At 36.4% G+C, this 12118-nt stretch overlaps 1 protein-coding gene across 4 annotated transcripts in view; it reads left to right on the top strand.

Moving 5' to 3' along the window:
- lrrc4ca (leucine rich repeat containing 4C, genome duplicate a) overlaps positions 1 to 12118 on the top strand; it is a 296895-nt gene that overhangs the window by 247099 nt on the left and 37678 nt on the right. The window contains exon 1 of one of the 4 annotated variants that reach the window (XM_067436354.1): positions 4222 to 4279. The exons of the other annotated variants lie outside the window; for them this stretch is intronic. The gene's annotated coding sequence lies outside the window, so the exon portion shown is untranslated. Of the gene's footprint in view, positions 1 to 4221; positions 4280 to 12118 lie in introns of those variants that run through there. 4 annotated transcript variants of the gene reach the window in all.

A 12118-nucleotide genomic window follows, 5' to 3' on the forward strand; every position in this document is an offset into this window, starting at 1 on the left:
AAGTCAGGATTGGGAGGGCTGGTTTTGAAATATAATCCAGTACAGGTTGTAAAATATAATTTGTAGCGTATCCAATTCTGTTCGTATCGCTCCGCTTGTGTGTTTGCGGCACTTCAGACCAGATCATGTGAGTGATGCAGAAACAATAGCTGATTGGTGACACACAAATCTTTATTATTTGGCTTGTTTTTATTGGTGGAAAGGAAATGTATGAACTAACTGGCCAAATGCAGTTTATAAAGTAGCCTACATGACCGTTCGGAAGTGTGGGGTCAGTAAGCTTTATTCAACAAGCAGAAAATCCTCATATTATAATGATTTCTGAAGGAACATGTGACACTGAAGACTGGGGACATTATGCTGAACATTCAGCTTTGCATCACAGGAATACATTACATTTCAACACAAATTAAAATGGAAAACAGCTATTTTAAATTGTAAAAATATATCAAAATATTACTGTTTCACTGTATTTTTAGGTTTAAAAAAATGCAGCCTTAGTGAGTATATAAGTGACTTCTTGTTAAATAAAACATTAAACTATTAAAGCAGACTGTTCAGTTTAATTTTTTTGTCATAGTTGGTCTTTTGACAAAAATATCCTTTAAAGTCAATATTTTATCATGTCATATTGATTTACTTTTAATCCATTTTCATTTAATTAGGACTAAAATGAAATGATTTGTTCTGATTACCGGTACATTTTTTCCTTCACTTTTCTCATCATATTTTAGTCAACAAAATGTTTTAATTAAAATCCTTGTTAGATCACAAAAGAAGATATTTTGGTGTGTTGATTTGGACCTCACTAACTTCCATTATATAGATAACATGTTTAAAACATTCTTTAAAAAAAATATATTTTGGGAGCCACAGAAGAAGAAGAAAAAACATAACTGGGTTTATAGTTAATTAGGGTTATAGAATTATAATTTTTGGGTGAACTATAACTTTTTGCAACTTTAAGAGAATACAAATCACTAATCCTAACGGGATGCATGTTACAGTAAAATATAAAATATGAGGATATTTGGTTACACTTAATCTTAAAGTGTCCTTGTTACAGTGAAATCATAATTTAAGGTTAGACCGTTTTCATTTTTGTTATTCTGTTTGAAACTCCCTTCACATCCTGATAGCAATCAATAATAAAAGTGGTCTAAATATTAACTTTTGTGTTTGTTTGTTTTTACATATATCTTCTGTGGAAGTCTCAGGACCAAAACATTTCATCCAATCATAGCATTCGGTCTGAATGCAATGATTGGTTAATTTTTATTGTAAGGTTGTGTGCTTTGAGAGATAAGGTTATTTAACCCCATCTCTCGTGGCGCTTTGCAGACTCTGATGTGTGTGTTCATGTGTTTTGAAGGGAGGGTGGGATCTCATGCTTTCAAAGCTGGATATTGCTAGCCTCTCAGAATTTGTTTACCCTGAGTAATATTAATGAACACCATTTACTTATAGGGTTAGGGTAATAATTTGGTTTAGTTGCATGAAATAATGTGTAATTTCCTGTCGTTCCACATGTAACGTATAAAAACAGGGATGCTGTAAATAAAAGTATTTACAAATGTTTCATATTTTACTTTTCTCCTCAACTCTGCTGGAGGTGCTCTTTGATACTGGAAGAAAAATGGCCTAAGCAAATATTTATAACCTGCCTCACGACCTAACTTCCCTGCCGTGGCTTGTTCCCCAGTTTAGGGTTTCTTAAGGTGCACCTGCATTGCTTCTTTCTGCAGTCATCCATTACAGAAGGTACAGAGCAAGCAAGGGCTGCTTGACTGATCTATGAGCCAAGGGCAGAGGCTCTTACGCAAATAGATTCAGCCTATGGCCATATATCAGATCAACTCCCCGGCAAACGCAGAAGGGCCCAGCAAATTTAACTTGAATAGACTGGCCCTCTCGTTTTGTCTCCATCAGGAACCATCTCAGAATTTTGCAGCATCTTCTCAACGCTCTTTTATCGCCCTGAGTGCGGCCCGCGGCTTGTATGTGAACTCATGCGCAGATGATAGTGGACTTGGACTATGTTTACAGGCGGAGGGGATGGTGTCTGCGTTGTCATGAAGCTTTGCTGCTCTGATGGGTTTTGTGATTGGACGATCTGAGGCACTCGCTGTGGGAGAATGCTGGAAGCTTTTGCGGACAGGGCACTTCAGGCTAGACTTGCTCTGAAGTCTTCCATAGGAAAATGGCCATGATTGCTGAGGCATAAAGAAAGTGTCATTTTTTCAAGTTTATAGTCGTTGTTAAAGAGAGCCGGTATAAATTATACATTTAAGTCAAATTACGCCATATTTAAAAATTGATGATGACTACTGTGATGATTATATTCAGGAGTAATGGGAGAACTGGCAGGGCTTTCATTTATTTATTTAATTAATTTAGTTTTAATTTATCTGTTTGTTGATTGTTGGTTTTTACAGCTTTCTAGTTTTAGATGTATTTATTTATTTTTTGTTTGTTTGTTGTAGTTTATTTTTTATTGTTTGTTTGTTTGTTGTTTGGTAGGTAGGTAGGTAGGTAGGTAGGTAGGTAGGTAGGTAGGTAGGTAGGTAGGTAGGTAGGTAGGTTGGTTGGAGGGTTGGTTGGTTGGTTGGTTGGTTGGTTGGTTGGTTGGTTGGTTGGTTGGTTGGTTGGTTGGTTGGTTGGTTGGTTGGTTGGTTGGTTGGTTGGTAGGTAGGTAGGTAGGTAGGTTGGTAAGTAGGTAGGTAGGTAGGTAGGTAGGTAGGTAGGTAGGTAGGTAGGTAGGTAGGTTGGTTGGTTGGTTGGTTGGTTGGTTGGTTGGTAGGTAGGTAGGTAGGTAGGTAGGTAGGTAGGTAGGTAGGTAGGTAGGTAGGTAGGTTGGTTGGTTGGTTGGTTGGTTGGTTGGTTGGTTGGTAGGTAGGTAGGTTGGTAAGTAGGTAGGTAGGTAGGTAGGTAGGTAGGTAGGTTGGTTGGTTGGTTGGTTGGTTGGTTGGTAGGTAGGTAGGTAGGTTGGTAAGTAGGTAGGTAGGTAGGTAGGTAGGTAGGTAGGTAGGTAGGTAGGTAGGTAGGTAGGTAGGTAGGTAGGTAGGTAGGTAGGTAGGTAGGTAGGTAGGTAGGTAGGTAGGTAGGTAGGTTGGTTGGTTGGTTGGTTGGTTGGTTGGTTGGTTGGTTGGTTGGTAGGTAGGTAGGTAGGTAGGTAGGTAGGTAGGTAGGTAGGTAGGTAGGTAGGTAGGTAGGTAGGTAGGTAGGTAGGTAGGTAGGTAGGTAGGTTGGTTGGTAGGTTGGTTGGTTGGTTGGTTGGTTGGTTGGTAGGTAGGTTGGTTGGTTGGTTGGTTGGTTGGTTGGTTGGTTGGTTGGTAGGTAGGTAGGTAGGTAGGTAGGTTGGTTGGTTGGTTGGTTGGTAGGTAGGTTGGTTGGTTGGTTGGTTAGTTAGTTTTAGTTCTATTTTTTCTTGTTTGTTTGTTGTTCGGTTGGACTGACACCCCCCCATTTATTTATTAATTATTTATTTATTGTTTGTTTGTTTCTTCTACTTTTTTTCTTGTTTGTTTGTTTGGATGATTTTTATACAACTCCCCCCCCCCCCACCACCACCACCACCACCACCATTCTTTTAGATTCCAATTATTTAAATGTGTTTATTTATTTATTTATTTATTTATTTATTTATTTAGTGCTTGTATTGTATTGCACTATTTGTTTATTTTTTGTTTTGTTGTTTGTTTTTTGTTGTTTGTATTGTCTAGTTTTATAGATTTAGATTTAGTTTCCATTCTTATTTTTTAATTTTATTTTTTATACAGTTTTAATTTCAAACCCCTCTGTATATATATGTTTTTTAACACTCTTAATAATATTGATATATGGAATTTCCCTATTTAATGCCTTTGGTAAAAAAAAAAAAATGTTTGTTTACAACTATACCATGTATGCAAAACTATTTTGCAGACATTTTTATTTGATTTAAGCTTCTTTTTGAGTCATAAAAATGTATTTTAATGAAGGTTACCTTTTCCCAGTTAGATACATTTTTTGTTTTGTTTGTTTTCATTTAGTTTTAGATTCTAGCTTTTGCTAACGGTAGCACTCAACATAATTGGGGCTGTTTCTTTAAGAATAGGTTCAGCTGGTCCTAGATCAGAGGGTGGGGGGAAAGGCATTTTATCTTGAATAATGGTCCTGACAGACTGCTTTTCTTCCCAGGGAGTGCAGTCATGGCCACTGAAGCGTACCGTGTTCACCCCCTCATCGTCTGGCACTTTTCCTCTCTTTCGTTCTAGAGGAAACAGAATAAAGAAGGGAAGTGAGTGATTTATAGAGCACTCTGATGTGTCATCAGATTTATTTTTGGAGTATTTACCTTTTTTTCTGTCTGCACATGGTAGTACCACAATCCCCCCGCCACCCCCTCTCGTCATAATTATTGTCATTTTCATCAGCATTACCACAAGAGATGATGATTATCTTCATCTGTGTTACAAATAAGCCGGCTGGTGTGAGTTACTGGTATCAGTCATGATGTAGAGGAACTGACACGTTCATTTAATGCCTATGAGCAATTGTGCAGCTTTGCTGATGTTAAATGCTACTCTCACTGGCGCATTGCACATCGCCCTCTCATCTGACTGTTCTTTGGATAAATTGTTGTTTCTTGCTGATTCCTAAATCTGCTCAAAGGGATAGTTCACCCAGAAATGAAAATTCTGTCATCATGTATTCACCCTCAAATCATTCTGAACCTGCGTGATATTCTTTCTCCCGTCAGGCAGGATATTCAAGCTGCTCTTTTTTTCACACAATGAAAGTAAAAGCTCCAGAAATGGCAAAAAGCACAACTGTAACAGTAGGCGTATTCTTTCTGTGTACTATATAGCTTTGTATGAGGAGCTTGACTGCAATTTAGTTCGATATTTACAAAAAATCGCCTCCTTTTCTATAATGTTCGATTCTTACTATGCGCATAATAATATGCATAAGAATGCATATCATCGCAATTGGTTATGACACATGAGAACCAATGAGATTTGCCGTAACTGGCATCAGATCAGTTGTGGCATGTTTTTACGCACCTTATTTGCATATATGCAAAATATCAGTGAGATTTGAATATGATTAGCTTAACTTAAACTTGTGTTTGTCACGCTCACAAAGATATTATATAAAATACTATTACAATCTAGCACATTTAGCATCTTTTAGTATCATTTGTATTCTATTAGTATGTATTAATATATTGCATTTGCCATTTGTTTTTATATGTTAATTTTAGTTTTGGTCATTTTGTTATGTGCTTTTTATTAGTGTTATTTACTTATTTAAAATTTTATTTCAGTTTTGGCTTTAATCCTTTTAGTAACTTCAGTTTAGTTATTATTTTATTTACTAAATTAAAAGTACATTTTTATCTAGTGTTTATATTTTTATTTCAGCTTTATTTCAATCAACAAAGTGAATTGTAAAGGTTATATATGTGTGTGTGTATATATATATATATATATATATATATATATATATATATATATATATATATATATATATATATATATATATATATATATATATATACAATTTTGAGTTCAATGAAATTGAAAGTTTGAGTTAATGCAATGAAAATTTTTGATAATCGACAATCTTTATTTAAATATTATTAAAATATTTCGTAAGCATATTGAGTTATTGTGTGTTTTATTTGTGATGACACAGTGAAACATGCCAAATTGTGCTATTTTCATGATTTATCTTTTTTTTATGTGGTTCAGATACAATAATATTGTGAGTTTCTATTTATTAAACAAATTCCCTTCATTGTATCAACTCAATTTTTTTTATTTCAATGATCTCAAAATTTTAAGGCTGCCAGGTTCATTACTTTTTTTAAGTTAACAGTGCGCATTTGGATCATTTTAGGATACTTTTATTGTGCTTTGTCATTTTTTCCTCAGAAAATAGAAGGTCCTTAAGGTTTGGAATGATGTGAGGATGAGTAAACAATAGAATTCACATTTTTGAATGACCTACACCTTTAAATTCTGATTCTCAATCTCATCTCATCTCATCTCATCTCATCTCTTCAATATTAAAAGCAGCTAAATTGGTTTCAAATCAGAATATGTACTACAGCACCTACTCAAACGCTTGCTATGATCTATCATCAAGCCAGCATTGCATTTGTGAGATTTGCAAGCGCAAACATTTATCTGACACTTAACACATTTGATTCAGCCAAATAGCTTTACTCATGTAACATTGTAGAGTGTAGATTTTGCTACTTGGCACAACATCAGCACACCTCGACTTAACTCAACCATCAACTCCACAGATACTTGTATGAGCGCTCTGCTTTTAGCTGATATCCCAAATCCTCTTAAGAAAATGAGGTGCAGTGTTGGTTTTGCACATACACTGAATGCTCTCTTGATCGGAGGTGCCAACTTTCTGACTTTGTGCAATACCTTGATTGAGCCTGTGGAGGGACTCACTCCAATGTTTGCTCTTCTACAGAAGCTTACACGCTGTAGGAGCTGTTAATCCCTCTGACTACGGCACTGATCAGCTCCCAAAGCAGCGGGAAGTCTAGATCCAGAGACTTTTTGCTTGTAGATCAGGGACAGGTCTTATAGAGTAAACACAAAGATAGTTACTGTTTAACTTGCTTTTTTGGGCCAAGCACAAAGACTACACTGCTGAAGTAGCGCTAGTGAAATATCTTTATATAGCACTAGTTGTTGTTTTGCATAGGGCTGCACAATATTGGGGGGAAAATGAAACTGCATAAGTTTGTTTTTCTGGGATATATTGGGAAATAAAGGAATTTTCACCATCTCATTGGAAAGAATGAATCATTGTAGAGTGAGTGGGGTGATGCATCTGCTTAGAAAAAATGTGTATATATATATATATATATATATATATATATATATATATATATATATATATATATATATATTAACTTATTTATTTTTTGGGGCAAATTCCTTTTAGAGATAAACCATTTAGGGAATTTTACAAGACATTTTACAAGAAAATACTACTAAAATCGTTGCATTTTATTACTGCATGTTTAATTCAATGTGTTACTTGCAGTTTTGTCGTAATTATTTGTGAAATGTATTGTGTTGTTCCAAATATAAGACGACCCTGATTATAAGAAAATGTAATAATCAATTAAAAAGGATTACAAAAAAAATCTATAAAAAAAAAAAAAAAAATCTATAAAAAAAATGTATACCTATTTGATATTCCAGCGCCATCTCACGACCAACTCGTACATATTTTACGAGGTGGCTAATACGTACGACCTCACATCGTACAAATTCATATGAGTGAGGTCGCACAAATTCGTTTGAATTAGCTGCCTCGTAACATACTTACAAATTGCAGTGAGATCGGGTTGGATATTCTGCTGGACCAGGGCGGTTTGGAAAATGGATGGATGATTCAGCTGCCGGCGCCATCTACTGGCGAGACACGGCAATTAATTCAATGCGCTACTCTCACAGTGCATTATGGGTATTCTCTACCCGTTGAGTGTGTATCAGCTGTACACTCGTTGTTGCAGTGCGCTGTGGGAGTGAATGAGTGCACTCCATAATGTCCACTATGGTTCCGGACACCCCTACAAAGGGCTTTCTCCTCAAATAGTGCCCTATTTAAGGGTACAGGGACTGATTTCGGACGCAGCCAGACTTAATCTGAAATCAGCAGCCACCCTAAAAAGGCACTATATGAGCAGACAGCCATTTGTAGTGGTGTCCGAAACCATAGTGGATGTTATTGAGTGCACTCATTCTATCCCACATGGCACCGCAATAATGAGTGTACAGTCAATGTACACTCAACGGCTGTCCGAATTAGCTCACTCGTTTTCAGTCACTCCTTCAAATGAACTGTATTAGTAGACTAACATAGGGATTAGTGCATTAGGGTTTAGGGGGCAATTTCAGCCCCACTGTTTTCTTGGCAAACTCATTTCACACGTATTTGGGCCCACCTTTTGTTGCAGATGTATTATTGATATGTACAATTCTAGACCCTGGATATAAGATAAACCTGTTTTTTTTCCAGATATATTTTTACGGCATATAGGTCCTTCTCAAAAAATTAGCATATGTGATAAAAGTTCATTATTTTCCATAATGTAATGATAAAAATTTTACTTTCATATATTTAAGATTCATTGCACACCAACTGAAATATTTCAGGTCTTTTATTGTTTTAATTCTGATGATTTTGGCATAAAGCTCGTGAAAACCCAAAATTCCTATCTCAAAAAATTAGCATATCATGAAAAGGTTCTCTAAACAAGCTATTAACCTAATCATCTGAATCAACTAATTAACTCTAAACACCTGCAAAAGATTCCTGAGGCTTTTAAAAACTCCCAGCCTGGTTCATTACTCAAAACCGCAATCATGGGTAAGACTGCCGACCTGACTGCTGTCCAGAAGGCCATCATTGACACCCTCAAGCGAGAGGGTAAGACACAGAAAGAAATTTCTGAACGAATAGGCTGTTCCCAGAATGCTGTATCAAGGCACCTCAGTGGGAAGTCTGTGGGAAGGAAAAAGTGTGCCAAAAAACGCTGCACAACGAGAAGAGGTGACCGGACCCTGAGGAAGATTGTGGAGAAGGGCCGATTCCAGACCTTGGGGGACCTGCGGAAGCAGTGGACTGAGTCTGGAGTAGAAACATCCAGAGCCACTGTGCACAGGCATGTGCAGGAAATGGGCTACAGGTGCCGCATTCCCCAGGTCAAGACACTTTGGGCTACAGAGAAGCAGCACTGGACTGTTGCTCAGTGGTCCAAAGTACTTTTTTTGGATGCAAGCAAATTGTGCATGTCATTCAGAAATCAAGGTGCCAGAGTCTGGAGGAAGACTGGGGAGAAGGAAATGCCAAAATGCCTGAAGTCCAGTGTCAAGTACCCACAGTCAGTGATGGTCTGGGGTGCCATGTCAGCTGCTGATGTTGGTCCACTGTGTTTTATCAAGGGCAGGGTCAATGCAGCGAGCTATCAGTAGATTTTGGAGCACTTCATGCTTCCATCTGCTGAAAAGCTTTATGGAGATGAAGATTTCATTTTTCAGCATGACCTGGCACCTGCTCAGTGCCAAAACCACTGGTAAATGGTTTACTGACCATGGTATTACTGTGCTCAATTGGCCTGCCAACTCTCCTGACCTGAACCCCATAGAGAATCTGTGGGATATTGTGAAGAGAAAGTTGAGAGACGCAAGACCCAACACTCTGGATGAGCTTAAGGCCGCTCTCGAAGCATCCTGGGCCTCCAGAACACCTCAGCAGTGCCACAGGCTGATCGCCTCCATGCCACGCCGCATTGAAGCAGTCATTTCTGCAAAAGGATTCCCGACCAAGTATTGAGTGCATAACTGAACATAATTATTTGAAGGTTGACTTTTATTGGTCAGATGAAATATGCTATTTTTTTGAGATAGGAATTTTGGGTTTTCATGAGCTGTATGCCAAAATCATCAGTATTAAAACAATAAAAGACCTGAAATATTTCAGTTGGTGTGCAATGAATCTAAAATATATGAAAGTTATATTTTTATCATTACATTATGGAAATTTTTTTAACTTTTATCACATTTTTTTGAGATGGACCTGTATATATAATTATTTTGTTCATGACTACATGGCTACATTGCTCAATGCTGCAAAAGCACGATGCAAATAGAAACCTTTGACGCTCTCCAGAGTGCAAACACAGATCTCTGAGCAATTTCGCCAATATGCTATTATTACGGAGAAAACTGTTCCTAACCAGCAGTTATCTGCAACTTTTTTCCTCTAAAAGCAATCACAAGTCCATGAGGGATTTTATTGTGATATATCACGGAGCTCTACTTTTGCAGCAAGTAATTACCGAAACAATGCAAAATTTGCTGTGACAAACACTGGTTGTGACTGCAAGTTAATATGTTAGTGGAAGCGCACATGCAGCAGTTAGCCTGTCGCTAGCATGCCATGCGCATCTTTCACTCCGCTCTACTGCCCTGATCAATAGCCTCATTTTCTCCAGGTCTTGCTTTGCACTACTGAAGGTTAAGAGGTCTGGAATGGTATTGATCAGGGTATTCACACACCATCTGTCACGGCCATTAACATGATGATATGTCATTGGGAAAAGCCACGTTTTTCATGCTGATTTGGAAACGGTTTTGTGATTTCTGAAGGGAGTGCTGAAGGGAGTTGTTTTAATCATAGCTGATTGTAGATCAGTTTAAATAACTAGATGTTGTTTAACCTTTGTTTGGCATAGTAGTGTTGGCTTCCAACTGGTGCTATTTCAAGACGATAATGTAATGAGTAAAGATGCTATACTGAAAAACACGCACACTTGAATATATATATGTTGTCCTACCCTAACAAACCATACCTTATTGTAAAACTTATTTTTTCCACTTTCAGATAATGTATAAATCTCAATTTTTACAAAAAAATGGACCAACTGTTTTTGTGGTCCATGGTCGCAATTATTCCCTTGTTTTACTTGCCCACAATATAATAATAATTAGTTCCCTTGATTTAGTAGATTGTGTCCATGTTGTACTAATTTGTTTGGATTCAACTAAAACAAAGGAAGAAATTATTATATTGTGCACAGTAAAACGAGGGAGCAAATGATATTATGTGCATGATTTAGGAAAATTAAGGAACTAATCATTATATTGTTGGCATGATTTAGTGAAAAAAAGGGAACAAATTAGGCAAGGCAAGTTTATTTGTATAGCACATTTCATACCCAATGGCAATTCAAAGTGCTTTTTCTAAATTCTATGCTTTACATAGAAATTAATTAAAATAGTGGTAACATATGCATGAGAAAAAAGAATGCCATGTGTATGAATTAAAAATTAAAAACAAGGATAGGTAAAACAGTGTTAAAGATAATTAAAAACAAAACAAAAATAAAATAAAATAAAATGGTCAGATCCACAAAAGTGGTCTGAAATAAAAAAATAAAACATCCTTCAAATTAGTAAAACATGCTGACGTATTATTAAGTGTAAACGCATTGTTAATTTATGGCCATAATATACATATTTTTCCCACATGCCATGAGTGGCTCCATAGAGAATAATTCTTCTGCTGAATATTTTTGTGGAAAAAGTTATACTTTTTTTGCAGTACATTTTTTTTTAAAGTTATTTTTTACAGTACATTTTGATGAATAGAAAGTTCACTCTTTGTTAATAGAATTTATAATTACAAATAAAACTTTTTGTGACAATATAAAAGTTTTTACTGTCACATTTGATTAATTGAACGTATCCTCGCTGAATACATTTTTTAAAAACGTTTCAAATATCTTCGTAGTTATATATATCTTTTTAAAGTTCCTCATTTTACAACAGCCCACACTGGTCTTTTGGCACACACACTTGCAAATCTTCTAACTGCCATGTAATTAGCAATTTAAAGCACTTCTGGTTACCATTTAGGACAGCATGCGTGATATTCTTAATTACAGTTACTGCATCCTTAATAAAATAAATCTTAATATAGATTAATTAGAATCTCAGCGTGAATGTGATTGGACCAAATTGAAAATGTCTGAGGTGCTTTCTTGTAATTCTTTTTTAATATTCTTTAATGATCAGCATGTTCTATCAGTACATTAACAGCCAAATGTGCGGCAAAAACTAATGATATCAATTTAGCTCAGGATAACAGAAAGACCACTCCAAAATGTAATTTCTTTCAGAAGAGTCATGGTCTAGACAAGGGGTTCTCAGGGGTCATCAAACAAGAGAATCAAGGACATCAGGATTACTAGTTTCATCAGTTAGAGCAAAACTCTGCAGGAATGTGGGGCTGAATCCAAAATCGCCCGCTATACCCCCAAATAGGGCATTATTTAAGGGGACAGCTATTTGCAGTGGTGTCCGAAACCATAGTGGACGTTATTGAGTGCACTCATTCTGTCCTACATGGCACCGCAATAATGCGTGTACAGCCGATGTACACTCACCGTCTGTCCAAATGAGCTCACTCGTTTTCTTTGAACTGTAGGGAATAGTGTATGTTTCTAGCTATATTTCTTCAAAACAAAAATGCAGATGTCCCCAGGAAATAGAAAAAAAAAAAAAAAAAAAAAACACTTTAATTTACTTCAATA

This window comes from Pseudorasbora parva, chromosome 25, assembly GCF_024679245.1.
Source record: "Pseudorasbora parva isolate DD20220531a chromosome 25, ASM2467924v1, whole genome shotgun sequence".
In the NCBI taxonomy this organism is placed as follows: Eukaryota; Metazoa; Chordata; class Actinopteri; order Cypriniformes; family Gobionidae; genus Pseudorasbora; species Pseudorasbora parva.